Raw genomic sequence first — 15000 nt, 5'->3', positions numbered from 1 at the left:
GAAGAGTGCGCGGCGCGGCCCGCGGAGGTCATCTTGAGCACCGGAGGAGAGGGCCGGCGACGTGGCGAAGCGTGGCCGGCGGAGAGGCGTCTTGGTCGGATGAATGGAGCGTGGGGCGCGGCCCGCGGAGGTCATCTTGAGCACCATAGGAGGGGGCCGGCGACGAGGCGAAGCGTGGCCGGCGGAGGGGCCCCTCGGCCGGATTGGGAGAATGAGAAAATTCCCCATATTTTTTCCTCCGCGGCGGAGGTACCAGGGGTCGGCCCGCCCGGAAGGAGAGGGCCGGCGAGGAGGCCGAGTGCGGCCGGGAAAGAGGCCTCTCGGTCGGATTGAAAACTTGGAGTTTGCAGCGCCGGAAGGGGCCGGCGAGGAGGCCGAGTGCGGCCGGGAGGGAGGCCTCTCGGTCGGATTGAAAACTTGGAGTTTGCAGCGCCGGAAGGGGCCGGCGAGGAGGCCGAGTGCGGCCGGGAAAGAGGCCACTCGGTCGGATTGAAAACTTGGAGTTTGCAAGCCGGAAGGGGCCGGCGAGGAGGCCGAGTGCGGCCGGGAAAGAGGCCACTCGGTCGGATTGAAAACTTGGAGTTTGCAGCGCCGGAAGGGGCCGGCGAGGAGGCCGAGTGCGGCCGGGAAAGAGGCCACTCGGTCGGATTGGGAGTTTGAAAAAAATCCCCCATTCATTTCCAATGGCGGAGGTACCAGGGGCAAGGCTGGGGGTACCAGGGGCGAAGCTGGCTGGGGGTACCAGGGGTAAGGCTGAGGGTACCAGGGGTGCCGCTGGGGGTACCAGGGGTAAGGCTGAGGGTACCAGGGGTGCCGCTGAGGGTACCAGGGGTGCCGCTGGGGGTACCAGGGGTGCCGCTGAGGGTACCAGGGGTGCCGCTGAGGGTACCAGGGGTAGGGCTGGAGGTACCAGGGGTGCCGCTGGGGGTACCAGGGGTAAGGCTGAGGGTACCAGGGGTGCCGCTGGGGGTACCAGGGGTAAGGCTGAGGGTACCAGGGGTGCCGCTGGGGGTACCAGGGGTAAGGCTGAGGGTACCAGGGGTGCCGCTGGGGGTACCAGGGGTGCCGCTGAGGGTACCAGGGGTAGGGCTGGAGGTACCAGGGGTGCCGCTGAGGGTACCAGGGGTAAAGAGCGGGCCGGCCCGGCGGGCGAGTGTGGCCGGGAAAGAGGCCTCTCGGTCGGATTGGGAGTTTGAAAAAAATCCCCCATTCATTTCCAATGGCGGAGGTACCAGGGGCAAGGCTGGGGGTACCAGGGGTAAAGAGCGGGCCGGCCCGGCGGGCGAGTGTGGCCGGAAAAGGGGCCTCTTGGTCGGATTGGGAGTTTGAAAAAATTCCCCCATTCATTTTCAATGGCGGGGGTACCAGGGGTAGAGCTGGGGGTACCAGGGGTAAAGAGCGGGCCGGCCCGGCGTGCGAGTTTGGCCGGAAAAGGGGCCTCTTGGTCGTATTGGGAGTTTGAAAAAATTCCCCCATTCATTTTCAATGGCGGAGGTACCAGGGGCAAGGCTGGGGGTACCAGGGGCGAAGCTGGCTGGGGGTACCAGGGGTAAGGCTGAGGGTACCAGGGGTAAGGTTGAGGGTACCAGGGGTGTTGCTGGGGGTACCAGGGGTCACCATTCATTTTCAATGGGGGAGGTACCAGGGGCAAGGCTGGGGGTACCAGGGGTGTTGCTGGGGGTACCAGGGGTAAAGAGCGGGCCGGCCCGGCGGGCGAGTGTGGCCGGAAAAGGGGCCTCTTGCTCGGATTGGGAGTTTGAAAAAATTCCCCCATTCATTTTCAATGGCAGATGTACCAGGGGTCGGTGTCCGCCAGACGGCGGTGTGGTAGGCAAAAGGCGGGCCGGCTCGGCGAGCGTGCGTGCCCGGGAAAAAGGCCTCTTGGCCGGCGTGAGAGTTTAATAATAGCGGGCCGGCTCATCGAGCGTGCGTGCCCGGGAAAAGGGCCTCTTGGCCGGCGTGAGAGTTTAATAATAGCGGGCCGGCCCGGCGAGCGTGCGTGCCCGGGAAAAAGGCCTCCTTGCAGGCGTGAGCGTTTAATAATAGCGGGCCGGCCCGGCGAGCGTGCGTGCCCGGGAAAAAGGCCTCCTTGCAGGCGTGAGAGTTTAATAATAGCGGGCCGGCCCGGCGAGCGTGCGTGCCCGGGAAAAAGGCCTCCTTGCAGGCGTGAGAGTTTAATAATAGCGGGCCGGCTCGGCGAGCGTGCGTGCACGGGAAAAAGGCCTCTTGGCCGGCGTGAGAGTTTAATAATAGCGGGCCGGCCCGGCGAGCGTGCGTGCCCGGGAAAAAGGCCTCCTTGCAGGCGTGAGAGTTTAATAATAGCGGGCCGGCTCATCGAGCGTGCGTGCCCGGGAAAAGGGCCTCCTTGCAGGCGTGAGAGTTTAATAATAGCGGGCCGGCTCTGCGAGCGTGCGTGCCCGGGAAAAGGGCCTCTTGGCCGGCCTGAGCGTTTAATAATAGCGGGCCGGCTCATCGAGCGTGCGTGCCCGGGAAAAGGGCCTCTTGGCCGGCCTGAGCGTTTAATAATAGCGGGCCGGCCCCGCGAGCGTGCGTGCCCGGGAAAAAGGCCTCCTTGCAGGCGTGAGAGTTTAATAATAGCGGGCCGGCTCATCGAGCGTGCGTGCCCGGGAAAAGGGCCTCCTTGCAGGCGTGAGAGTTTAATAATAGCGGGCCGGCTCGGCGAGCGTGCGTGCCCGGGAAAAAGGCCTCTTGGCCGGCGTGAGAGTTTAATAATAGCGGGCCGGCCCCGCGAGCGTGCGTGCCCGGGAAAAAGGCCTCCTTGCAGGGGTGAGAGTTTAATAATAGCGGGCCGGCCCGGCGAGCGTGCGTGCCCGGGAAAAGGGCCTCTTGGCCGGCCTGAGCGTTTAATAATAGCGGGCCGGCCCGGCGAGCGTGCGTGCCCGGGAAAAAGGCCTCTTGGCCGGCTTGGGGGATTGAAAAAAAATCCCCCATTCATTTTCAACGGGAGGGGTCGGCGGTACCGCTTGGTGTCCGCCAGACGGCGGTGTGGTAGGCAAATGGCGGGCCTGCACGGCGAGCGTGCGTGCCCGGGAAAAAGGCCTCCTTGCAGGCGTGAGAGTTTAATAATAGCGGGCCGGCCCGGAGAGCGTGCGTGCCCGGGAAAAAGGCCTCTTGGCCGGCGTGAGAGTTTAATAATAGCGGGCCGGCCCGGCGAGCGTGCGTGCCCGGGAAAAAGGCCTCCTTGCAGGCGTGAGCGTTTAATAATAGCGGGCCGGCTCATCGAGCGTGCGTGCCCGGGAAAAGGGCCTCTTGGCCGGCGTGAGAGTTTAATAATAGCGGGCCGGCTCATCGAGCGTGCGTGCCCGGGAAAAAGGCCTCTTGGCCGGCTTGGGGGATTGAAAAAAAAATCCCCCATTCATTTTCAACGGGAGGGGTCGGCGGTACCGCTTGGTGTCCGCCAGACGGCGGTGTGGTAGGCAAATGGCGGGCCTGCACGGCGAGCGTGCGTGCCCGGGAAAAAGGCCTCCTGGCCGGCGTGAGAGTTTAATAATAGCGGGCCGGCTCTGCGAGCGTGCGTGCCCGGGAAAAAGGCCTCCTTGCAGGCGTGAGCGTTTAATAATAGCGGGCCGGCTCATCGAGCGTGCGTGCCCGGGAAAAGGGCCTCTTGGCCGGCGTGAGAGTTTAATAATAGCGGGCCGGCTCATCGAGCGTGCGTGCCCGGGAAAAAGGCCTCTTGGCCGGCTTGGGGGATTGTAAAAAAAAATCCCCCATTCATTTTCAACGGGAGGGGTCGGCGGTACCGCGTGGTGTCCGCCAGACGGCGGTGTGGTAGGCAAATGGCGGGCCTGCACGGCGAGCGTGCGTGCCCGGGAAAAATGCCTCCTGGCCGGCGTGAGAGTTTAATAATAGCGGGCCGGCTCATCGAGCGTGCGTGCCCGGGAAAAAGGCCTCCTTGCAGGCGTGAGAGTTTAATAATAGCGGGCCGGCTCGGCGAGCGTGCGTGCCCGGGAAAAAGGCCTCCTTGCAGGCGTAAGAGTTTAATAATAGCGGGCCGGCTCATCGAGCGTGCGTGCCCGGGAAAAAGGCCTCTTGGCCGGCTTGGGGGATTGAAAAAAAATCCCCCATTCATTTTCAACGGGAGGGGTCGGCGGTACCGCTTGGTGTCCGCCAGACGGCGGTGTGGTAGGCAAATGGCGGGCCTGCACGGCGAGCGTGCGTGCCCGGGAAAAATGCCTCCTGGCCGGCGTGAGAGTTTAATAATAGCGGGCCGGCTCGGCGAGCGTGCGTGGCCGGGAAAAAGGCCTCTTGGCCGGCGTGAGAGTTTAATAATAGCGGGCTGGCTCGGCGAGCGTGCGTGCCCGGGAAAAGGGCCTCTTGGCCGGCGTGAGAGTTTAATAATAGCGGGCCGGCTCAGCGAGCGTGCGTGCCCGGGAAAAAGGCCTCCTTGCAGGCGTGAGAGTTTAATAATAGCGGGCCGGCTCATCGAGCGTGCGTGCCCGGGAAAAGGGCCTCTTGGCCGGCGTGAGAGTTTAATAATAGCGGGCCTGAGAGTTTAATAATAGCGGGCCGGCTCGGCGAGCGTGCGTGCCCGGGAAAAGGGCCTCTTGGCCGGCGTGAGAGTTTAATAATAGCGGGCCGGCTCATCGAGCGTGCGTGCCCGGGAAAAGGGCCTCTTGGCCGGCGTGAGAGTTTAATAATAGCGGGCCGGCCCGGCGAGCGTGCGTGCCCGGGAAAAAGGCCTCCTTGCAGGCGTGAGAGTTTAATAATAGCGGGCCGGCTCCGCGAGCGTGCGTGGCCGGGAAAAAGGCCTCTTGGCCGGCGTGAGAGTTTAATAATAGCGGGCCGGCCCGGCGAGCGTGCGTGCCCGGGAAAAAGGCCTCCTTGCAGGCGTGAGAGTTTAATAATAGCGGGCCGGCTCGGCGAGCGTGCGTGCCCGGGAAAAGGGCCTCTTGGCCGGCGTGAGAGTTTAATAATAGCGGGCCGGCTCATCGAGCGTGCGTGCCCGGGAAAAGGGCCTCTTGGCCGGCGTGAGAGTTTAATAATAGCGGGCCGGCCCGGCGAGCGTGCGTGCCCGGGAAAAAGGCCTCCTTGCAGGCGTGAGAGTTTAATAATAGCGGGCCGGCCCGGCGAGCGTGCGTGCCCGGGAAAAAGGCCTCCTTGCAGGCGTGAGAGTTTAATAATAGCGGGCCGGCTCCGCGAGCGTGCGTGCCCGGGAAAAAGGCCTCCTTGCAGGCGTGAGAGTTTAATAATAGCGGGCCGGCCCGGCGAGCGTGCGTGCCCGGGAAAAAGGCCTCCTTGCAGGCGTGAGAGTTTAATAATAGCGGGCCGGCTCCGCGAGCGTGCGTGCCCGGGAAAAAGGCCTCCTTGCAGGCGTGAGAGTTCAATAATAGCGGGCCGGCCCGGCGAGCGTGCGTGCCCGGGAAAAAGGCCTCCTTGCAGGCGTGAGAGTTTAATAATAGCGGGCCGGCTCCGCGAGCGTGCGTGGCCGGGAAAAAGGCCTCTTGGCCGGCGTGAGAGTTTAATAATAGCGGGCCGGCTCGGCGAGCGTGCGTGCCCGGGAAAAGGGCCTCTTGGCCGGCGTGAGAGTTTAATAATAGCGGGCCGGCTCATCGAGCGTGCGTGCCCGGGAAAAGGGCCTCTTGGCCGGCCTGAGCGTTTAATAATAGCGGGCCGGCCCCGCGAGCGTGCGTGCCCGGGAAAAAGGCCTCCTTGCAGGCGTGAGAGTTTAATAATAGCGGGCCGGCTCATCGAGCGTGCGTGCCCGGGAAAAGGGCCTCCTTGCAGGCGTGAGAGTTTAATAATAGCGGGCCGGCCCGGCGAGCGTGCGTGCCCGGGAAAAGGGCCTCTTGGCCGGCGTGAGAGTTTAATAATAGCGGGCCGGCCCCGCGAGCGTGCGTGCCCGGGAAAAAGGCCTCTTGGCCGGCTTGGGGGATTGAAAAAAAAATCCCCCATTCATTTTCAACGGGAGGGGTCGGCGGTACCGCTTGGTGTCCGCCAGACGGCGGTGTGGTAGGCAAATGGCGGGCCTGCACGGCGAGCGTGCGTGCCCGGGAAAAAGGCCTCCTTGCAGGCGTGAGAGTTTAATAATAGCGGGCCGGCCCGGAGAGCGTGCGTGCCCGGGAAAAAGGCCTCTTGGCCGGCGTGAGAGTTTAATAATAGCGGGCCGGCCCGGCGAGCGTGCGTGCCCGGGAAAAAGGCCTCCTTGCAGGCGTGAGCGTTTAATAATAGCGGGCCGGCTCATCGAGCGTGCGTGCCCGGGAAAAGGGCCTCTTGGCCGGCGTGAGAGTTTAATAATAGCGGGCCGGCTCATCGAGCGTGCGTGCCCGGGAAAAAGGCCTCTTGGCCGGCTTGGGGGATTGAAAAAAAAAATCCCCCATTCATTTTCAACGGGAGGGGTCGGCGGTACCGCTTGGTGTCCGCCAGACGGCGGTGTGGTAGGCAAATGGCGGGCCTGCACGGCGAGCGTGCGTGCCCGGGAAAAAGGCCTCCTGGCCGGCGTGAGAGTTTAATAATAGCGGGCCGGCTCTGCGAGCGTGCGTGCCCGGGAAAAAGGCCTCCTTGCAGGCGTGAGAGTTTAATAATAGCGGGCCGGCTCGGCGAGCGTGCGTGCCCGGGAAAAAGGCCTCCTTGCAGGCGTAAGAGTTTAATAATAGCGGGCCGGCTCATCGAGCGTGCGTGCCCGGGAAAAAGGCCTCTTGGCCGGCGTGAGAGTTTAATAATAGCGGGCCGGCCCGGCGAGCGTGCGTGCCCGGGAAAAAGGCCTCCTTGCAGGCGTGAGTGTTTAATAATAGCGGGCCGGCTCATCGAGCGTGCGTGCCCGGGAAAAGGGCCTCTTGGCCGGCGTGAGAGTTTAATAATAGCGGGCCGGCCCCGCGAGCGTGCGTGCCCGGGAAAAAGGCCTCTTGGCCGGCTTGGGGGATTGTAAAAAAAAATCCCCCATTCATTTTCAACGGGAGGGGTCGGCGGTACCGCGTGGTGTCCGCCAGACGGCGGTGTGGTAGGCAAATGGCGGGCCTGCACGGCGAGCGTGCGTGCCCGGGAAAAATGCCTCCTGGCCGGCGTGAGAGTTTAATAATAGCGGGCCGGCTCGGCGAGCGTGCGTGCCCGGGAAAAGGGCCTCTTGGCCGGCGTGAGAGTTTAATAATAGCGGGCCGGCCCCGCGAGCGTGCGTGCCCGGGAAAAAGGCCTCCTTGCAGGGGTGAGAGTTTAATAATAGCGGGCCGGCCCGGCGAGCGTGCGTGCCCGGGAAAAAGGCCTCCTTGCAGGCGTGAGCGTTTAATAATAGCGGACCGGCTCTGCGAGCGTGCGTGCCCGGGAAAAGGGCCTCTTGGCCGGCCTGAGCGTTTAATAATAGCGGGCCGGCTCATCGAGCGTGCGTGCCCGGGAAAAGGGCCTCTTGGCCGGCGTGAGAGTTTAATAATAGCGGGCCGGCCCGGCGAGCGTGCGTGCCCGGGAAAAAGGCCTCCTTGCAGGCGTGAGAGTTTAATAATAGCGGGCCGGCTCCGCGAGCGTGCGTGGCCGGGAAAAAGGCCTCTTGGCCGGCGTGAGAGTTTAATAATAGCGGGCCGGCTCGGCGAGCGTGCGTGCCCGGGAAAAGGGCCTCTTGGCCGGCGTGAGAGTTTAATAATAGCGGGCCGGCTCATCGAGCGTGCGTGCCCGGGAAAAGGGCCTCTTGGCCGGCCTGAGCGTTTAATAATAGCGGGCCGGCCCCGCGAGCGTGCGTGCCCGGGAAAAAGGCCTCCTTGCAGGCGTGAGAGTTTAATAATAGCGGGCCGGCTCATCGAGCGTGCGTGCCCGGGAAAAGGGCCTCCTTGCAGGCGTGAGAGTTTAATAATAGCGGGCCGGCCCGGCGAGCGTGCGTGCCCGGGAAAAGGGCCTCTTGGCCGGCGTGAGAGTTTAATAATAGCGGGCCGGCCCCGCGAGCGTGCGTGCCCGGGAAAAAGGCCTCTTGGCCGGCTTGGGGGATTGAAAAAAAAATCCCCCATTCATTTTCAACGGGAGGGGTCGGCGGTACCGCTTGGTGTCCGCCAGACGGCGGTGTGGTAGGCAAATGGCGGGCCTGCACGGCGAGCGTGCGTGCCCGGGAAAAAGGCCTCCTTGCAGGCGTGAGAGTTTAATAATAGCGGGCCGGCCCGGAGAGCGTGCGTGCCCGGGAAAAAGGCCTCTTGGCCGGCGTGAGAGTTTAATAATAGCGGGCCGGCCCGGCGAGCGTGCGTGCCCGGGAAAAAGGCCTCCTTGCAGGCGTGAGCGTTTAATAATAGCGGGCCGGCTCATCGAGCGTGCGTGCCCGGGAAAAGGGCCTCTTGGCCGGCGTGAGAGTTTAATAATAGCGGGCCGGCTCATCGAGCGTGCGTGCCCGGGAAAAAGGCCTCTTGGCCGGCTTGGGGGATTGAAAAAAAAATCCCCCATTCATTTTCAACGGGAGGGGTCGGCGGTACCGCTTGGTGTCCGCCAGACGGCGGTGTGGTAGGCAAATGGCGGGCCTGCACGGCGAGCGTGCGTGCCCGGGAAAAAGGCCTCCTGGCCGGCGTGAGAGTTTAATAATAGCGGGCCGGCTCTGCGAGCGTGCGTGCCCGGGAAAAAGGCCTCCTTGCAGGCGTGAGAGTTTAATAATAGCGGGCCGGCTCGGCGAGCGTGCGTGCCCGGGAAAAAGGCCTCCTTGCAGGCGTAAGAGTTTAATAATAGCGGGCCGGCTCATCGAGCGTGCGTGCCCGGGAAAAAGGCCTCTTGGCCGGCGTGAGAGTTTAATAATAGCGGGCCGGCCCGGCGAGCGTGCGTGCCCGGGAAAAAGGCCTCCTTGCAGGCGTGAGCGTTTAATAATAGCGGGCCGGCTCATCGAGCGTGCGTGCCCGGGAAAAGGGCCTCTTGGCCGGCGTGAGAGTTTAATAATAGCGGGCCGGCTCATCGAGCGTGCGTGCCCGGGAAAAAGGCCTCTTGGCCGGCTTGGGGGATTGTAAAAAAAAATCCCCCATTCATTTTCAACGGGAGGGGTCGGCGGTACCGCGTGGTGTCCGCCAGACGGCGGTGTGGTAGGCAAATGGCGGGCCTGCACGGCGAGCGTGCGTGCCCGGGAAAAAGGCCTCCTGGCAGGCGTGAGAGTTTAATAATAGCGGGCCGGCTCATCGAGCGTGCGTGCCCGGGAAAAAGGCCTCCTTGCAGGCGTGAGAGTTTAATAATAGCGGGCCGGCTCGGCGAGCGTGCGTGCCCGGGAAAAAGGCCTCCTTGCAGGCGTAAGAGTTTAATAATAGCGGGCCGGCTCATCGAGCGTGCGTGCCCGGGAAAAAGGCCTCTTGGCCGGCTTGGGGGATTGAAAAAAAATCCCCCATTCATTTTCAACGGGAGGGGTCGGCGGTACCGCTTGGTGTCCGCCAGACGGCGGTGTGGTAGGCAAATGGCGGGCCTGCACGGCGAGCGTGCGTGCCCGGGAAAAATGCCTCCTGGCCGGCGTGAGAGTTTAATAATAGCGGGCCGGCTCGGCGAGCGTGCGTGCCCGGGAAAAAGGCCTCTTGGCCGGCGTGAGAGTTTAATAATAGCGGGCCGGCTCGGCGAGCGTGCGTGCCCGGGAAAAGGGCCTCTTGGCCGGCGTGAGAGTTTAATAATAGCGGGCCGGCTCAGCGAGCGTGCGTGCCCGGGAAAAAGGCCTCCTTGCAGGCGTGAGAGTTTAATAATAGCGGGCCGGCTCATCGAGCGTGCGTGCCCGGGAAAAGGGCCTCTTGGCCGGCGTGAGAGTTTAATAATAGCGGGCCTGAGAGTTTAATAATAGCGGGCCGGCTCGGCGAGCGTGCGTGCCCGGGAAAAGGGCCTCTTGGCCGGCGTGAGAGTTTAATAATAGCGGGCCGGCCCGGCGAGCGTGCGTGCCCGGGAAAAAGGCCTCCTTGCAGGCGTGAGAGTTTAATAATAGCGGGCCGGCCCGGCGAGCGTGCGTGCCCGGGAAAAAGGCCTCCTTGCAGGCGTGAGAGTTTAATAATAGCGGGCCGGCTCCGCGAGCGTGCGTGGCCGGGAAAAAGGCCTCTTGGCCGGCGTGAGAGTTTAATAATAGCGGGCCGGCTCATCGAGCGTGCGTGCCCGGGAAAAGGGCCTCTTGGCCGGCGTGAGAGTTTAATAATAGCGGGCCGGCCCGGCGAGCGTGCGTGCCCGGGAAAAAGGCCTCCTTGCAGGCGTGAGAGTTTAATAATAGCGGGCCGGCTCGGCGAGCGTGCGTGCCCGGGAAAAGGGCCTCTTGGCCGGCGTGAGAGTTTAATAATAGCGGGCCGGCTCATCGAGCGTGCGTGCCCGGGAAAAGGGCCTCTTGGCCGGCGTGAGAGTTTAATAATAGCGGGCCGGCCCGGCGAGCGTGCGTGCCCGGGAAAAAGGCCTCCTTGCAGGCGTGAGAGTTTAATAATAGCGGGCCGGCTCCGCGAGCGTGCGTGGCCGGGAAAAAGGCCTCTTGGCCGGCGTGAGAGTTTAATAATAGCGGGCCGGCTCATCGAGCGTGCGTGCCCGGGAAAAGGGCCTCTTGGCCGGCGTGAGAGTTTAATAATAGCGGGCCGGCTCATCGAGCGTGCGTGCCCGGGAAAAGGGCCTCTTGGCCGGCGTGAGAGTTTAATAATAGCGGGCCGGCTCATCGAGCGTGCGTGCCCGGGAAAAGGGCCTCTTGGCCGGCGTGAGAGTTTAATAATAGCGGGCCGGCCCGGCGAGCGTGCGTGCCCGGGAAAAAGGCCTCCTTGCAGGCGTGAGAGTTTAATAATAGCGGGCCGGCCCGGCGAGCGTGCGTGCCCGGGAAAAAGGCCTCCTTGCAGGCGTGAGAGTTTAATAATAGCGGGCCGGCTCCGCGAGCGTGCGTGGCCGGGAAAAAGGCCTCTTGGCCGGCGTGAGAGTTTAATAATAGCGGGCCGGCTCGGCGAGCGTGCGTGCCCGGGAAAAGGGCCTCTTGGCCGGCGTGAGAGTTTAATAATAGCGGGCCGGCTCATCGAGCGTGCGTGCCCGGGAAAAGGGCCTCTTGGCCGGCGTGAGAGTTTAATAATAGCGGGCCGGCTCATCGAGCGTGCGTGCCCGGGAAAAGGGCCTCTTGGCCGGCGTGAGAGTTTAATAATAGCGGGCCGGCCCGGCGAGCGTGCGTGCCCGGGAAAAAGGCCTCCTTGCAGGCGTGAGAGTTTAATAATAGCGGGCCGGCCCGGCGAGCGTGCGTGCCCGGGAAAAAGGCCTCCTTGCAGGCGTGAGAGTTCAATAATAGCGGGCCGGCCCGGCGAGCGTGCGTGCCCGGGAAAAAGGCCTCCTTGCAGGCGTGAGAGTTTAATAATAGCGGGCCGGCCCGGCGAGCGTGCGTGCCCGGGAAAAAGGCCTCTTGGCCGGCGTGAGAGTTTAATAATAGCGGGCCGGCCCCGCGAGCGTGCGTGCCCGGGAAAAAGGCCTCCTTGCAGGGGTGAGAGTTTAATAATAGCGGGCCGGCCCGGCGAGCGTGCGTGCCCGGGAAAAAGGCCTCTTGGCCGGCGTGGGAGATTGAAAAAATTCCCCCATTCATTTTCAATGGCGGGGGTACCAGGGGTAGAGCTGGGGGTACCAGGGGTAAAGAGCGGGCCGGCCCGGCGTGCGAGTTTGGCCGGAAAAGAGGCCTCTTGGTCGGATTGGGAGATTGAAAAAATTCCCCCATTCATTTTCAATGGCGGGGGTACCAGGGGTAGAGCTGGGGGTACCAGGGGTAAAGAGCGGGCCGGCCCGGCGTGCGAGTTTGGCCGGAAAAGAGGCCTCTTGGTCGGATTGGGAGATTGAAAAAATTCCCCCATTCATTTTCAATGGCGGGGGTACCAGGGGTAAGCTGGGGGTACCAGGGGTAAAGAGCGGGCCGGCCCGGCGTGCGAGTTTGGCCGGAAAAGAGGCCTCTTGGTCGGATTGGGAGATTGAAAAAATTCCCCCATTCATTTTCAATGGCGGGGGTACCAGGGGTAGAGCTGGGGGTACCAGGGGTAAAGAGCGGGCCGGCCCGGCGTGCGAGTGTGGCCGGGAAAGAGCCCTCCTGGCCGGCCTGGGAGATTGAAAAAAATTCCCCCATTCATTTTCAATGGCGGGGGTACCAGGGGTAAAGAGCGGGCCGGCCCAGCGTGCGAGTTTGGCCGGGAAAGGGGCCTCCTGGCCGGCCTGGGGGATTAAAAAAATTCCCCCATTCATTTTCAATGGCGGGGGTACCAGGGGTAGCAGTACCGATTTTGGTCGTTAGGGGCGCTGTAGTAGGTAAACCAGATATGCGGAGTTAGGGGGTCAAGAAGGCGAAAGGCTTAGAAAGTGACCGTTCACCAAAATACTTTCCGAAACGTATATAGGGGGGCATGTGTCGGACGAGTCACCATGCTTTCTCGATGCTGGAGGTACCAGGGGCACAAAGTTGGCCGGGAAAGATGCCTCTTAGGCGGATTGAAAGCATGAGAAAATGCCCCCCATTCATTTTCAATGGCGGAGAGCGGGCCGGCCCCGCAGCCGAGTGTGGCCGGCGGAGAGGCGTCTCGGTCGGATGAATGAAGCGTGGAGCCGGCCTCTGACGGCGGAGCTCCGCACTTTCGAATATTTTCTATCTCCCCCTCCGGGCGGTCGACGGCAGTTGGGAAGGCCGCCCGAGAGGCGCCCGGGGCGGATACCTCGGGCGAAAAGCCGGCCTCTGACGGCGGAGCTCCGCACTTTCGAATATTTTCTATTTCCCCCTCCGGGCGGTCGACGGCAGTTGGGAAGGCCGCCCGAGAGGCGCCCGGGGCGGATACCTCGGGCGAAAAGCCGGCCTCTGACGGCGGAGCTCCGCACTTTCGAATATTTTCTATCTCCCCCTCCGGGCGGCCGACGGCAGTTGGGAAGGCCGCCCGAGAGGCGCCCGGGGCGGATACCTCGGGCGAAAAGCCGGCCTCTGACGGCGGAGCTCCGCACTTTCGAATATTTTCTATTTCCCCCTCCGGGCGGCCGACGGCAGTTGGGAAGGCCGCCCGAGAGGCGCCCGGGGCGGATACCTCGGGCGAAAAGCCGGCCTCTGACGGCGGAGCTCCGCACTTTCGAATATTTTCTATTTCCCCCTCCGGGCGGCCGACGGCAGTTGGGAAGGCCGCCCGAGAGGCGCCCGGGGCGGATACCTCGGGCGAAAAGCCGGCCTCTGACGGCGGAGCTCCGCACTTTCGAATATTTTCTATCTCCCCCTCCGGGCGGCCGACGGCAGTTGGGAAGGCCGCCCGAGAGGCGCCCGGGGCGGATACCTCGGGCGAAAAGCCGGCCTCTGACGGCGGAGCTCCGCACTTTCGAATATTTTCTATTTCCCCCTCCGGGCGGCCGACGGCAGTTGGGAAGGCCGCCCGAGAGGCGCCCGGGGCGGATACCTCGGGCGAAAAGCCGGCCTCTGACGGCGGAGCTCCGCACTTTCGAATATTTTCTATTTCCCCCTCCGGGCGGCCGACGGCAGTTGGGAAGGCCGCCCGAGAGGCGCCCCGGGGCGGATACCCCGGGCGAAAAGCCGGCCTCTGACGGCGGAGCTCCGCACTTTCGAATATTTTCTATTTCCCCCTCCGGGCGGCCGACGGCAGTTGGGAAGGCCGCCCGAGAGGCGCCCGGGGCGGATACCTCGGGCGAAAAGCCGGCCTCTGACGGCGGAGCTCCGCACTTTCGAATATTTTCTATTTCCCCCTCCGGGCGGCCGACGGCAGTTGGGAAGGCCGCCCGAGAGGCGCCCCGGGGCGGATACCCCGGGCGAAAAGCCGGCCTCTGACGGCGGAGCTCCGCACTTTCGAATATTTTCTATTTCCCCCTCCGGGCGGCTGACGGCAGGTGGGAAGGCCGCCCATTCATTTTCAATGGCGGAGGTACCAGGGGTGCCGCTGAGGGTACCAGGGGTGCCGCTGAGGGTACCAGGGGTGCAGCTGAGGGTACCAGGGGTGCCGCTGAGGGTACCAGGGGTGCCGCTGAGGGTACCAGGGGTGCAGCTGAGGGTACCAGGGGTGCCGCTGAGGGTACCAGGGGTGCCGCTGAGGGTACCAGGGGTACGGCTGAGGGTACCAGGGGTGCCGCTGAGGGTACCAGGGGTTCGGCTGAGGGTACCAGGGGTACGGCTGAGGGTACCAGGGGTGCCGCTGAGGGTACCAGGGGTGCCGCTGAGGGTACCAGGGGTGCGGCTGAGGGTACCAGGGGTAAGGCTGAGGGTACCAGGGGTGCCGCTGAGGGTACCAGGGGTGCGGCTGAGGGTACCAGGGGTAAGGCTGAGGGTACCAGGGGTAAGGCTGAGGGTACCAGGGGTAAGGCTGAGGGTACCAGGGGTACGGCTGGAGGTACCAGGGGTAAGGCTGGAGGTACCAGGGGTAAGGCTGGAGGTACCAGGGGTAAGGCTGGAGGTACCAGGGGTTAGGCTGGAGGTACCAGGGGTAAGGCTGGGGGTACCAGGGGTAAGGCTGAGGGTACCAGGGGCGAAGCTGGCTGGGGGTACCAGGGGTTGGGCTGAGGGTACCAGGGGTTGGGCTGAGGGTACCAGGGGTAAGGCTGAGGGTACCAGGGGCGAAGCTGGCTGGGGGTACCAGGGGTGTTGCTGAGGGTACCAGGGGTGCCGCTGAGGGTACCAGGGGTTAGGCTGGGGGTACCAGGGGTTGAGCTGAGGGTACCAGGGGTAAGGCTGAGGGTACCAGGGGTGTTGCTGGGGGTACCAGGGGTCGCCATTCATTTTCAATGGGGGAGGTACCAGGGGTAGGGCTGGGGGTACCAGGGGTAAAGAGCGGACCGGCTCGCCGGCCGAGCGTGGCCGAAAAAGAGGCCTCCTGGCCGGATTGAGAAATTAAAAAAATTCCCCCATTCATTTTCAATGGCGGGGGTACCAGGGGTATGCAGTACCGATTTTGGTCGTTAGGGGCGCTGTAGTAGGTAAACCAGATATGGGGAGTTAGGGGGTCAAGAAGGCTAAAAGGCTTAGAAAGTGAGCGTTCACCAAAATACTTTCCGAAACGTATATAGGTGAGCATGTTTTGAATGGGTGACCTCCAGGGCGACACAGGGGAGGCCCCTAAGAGTATAATCAGACCATCGTGAGGGTGTTTCCAGCCACCCAAA

This window comes from Hippocampus guttulatus, unplaced genomic scaffold (genome assembly GCF_054856545.1).
Source record: "Hippocampus guttulatus isolate MCC_2025c unplaced genomic scaffold, RoL_Hgut_1.0 HiC_scaffold_29, whole genome shotgun sequence".
NCBI lineage: Eukaryota > Metazoa > Chordata > Actinopteri > Syngnathiformes > Syngnathidae > Hippocampus > Hippocampus guttulatus.
Note: the sequence above shows the minus strand (reverse complement) of the source record.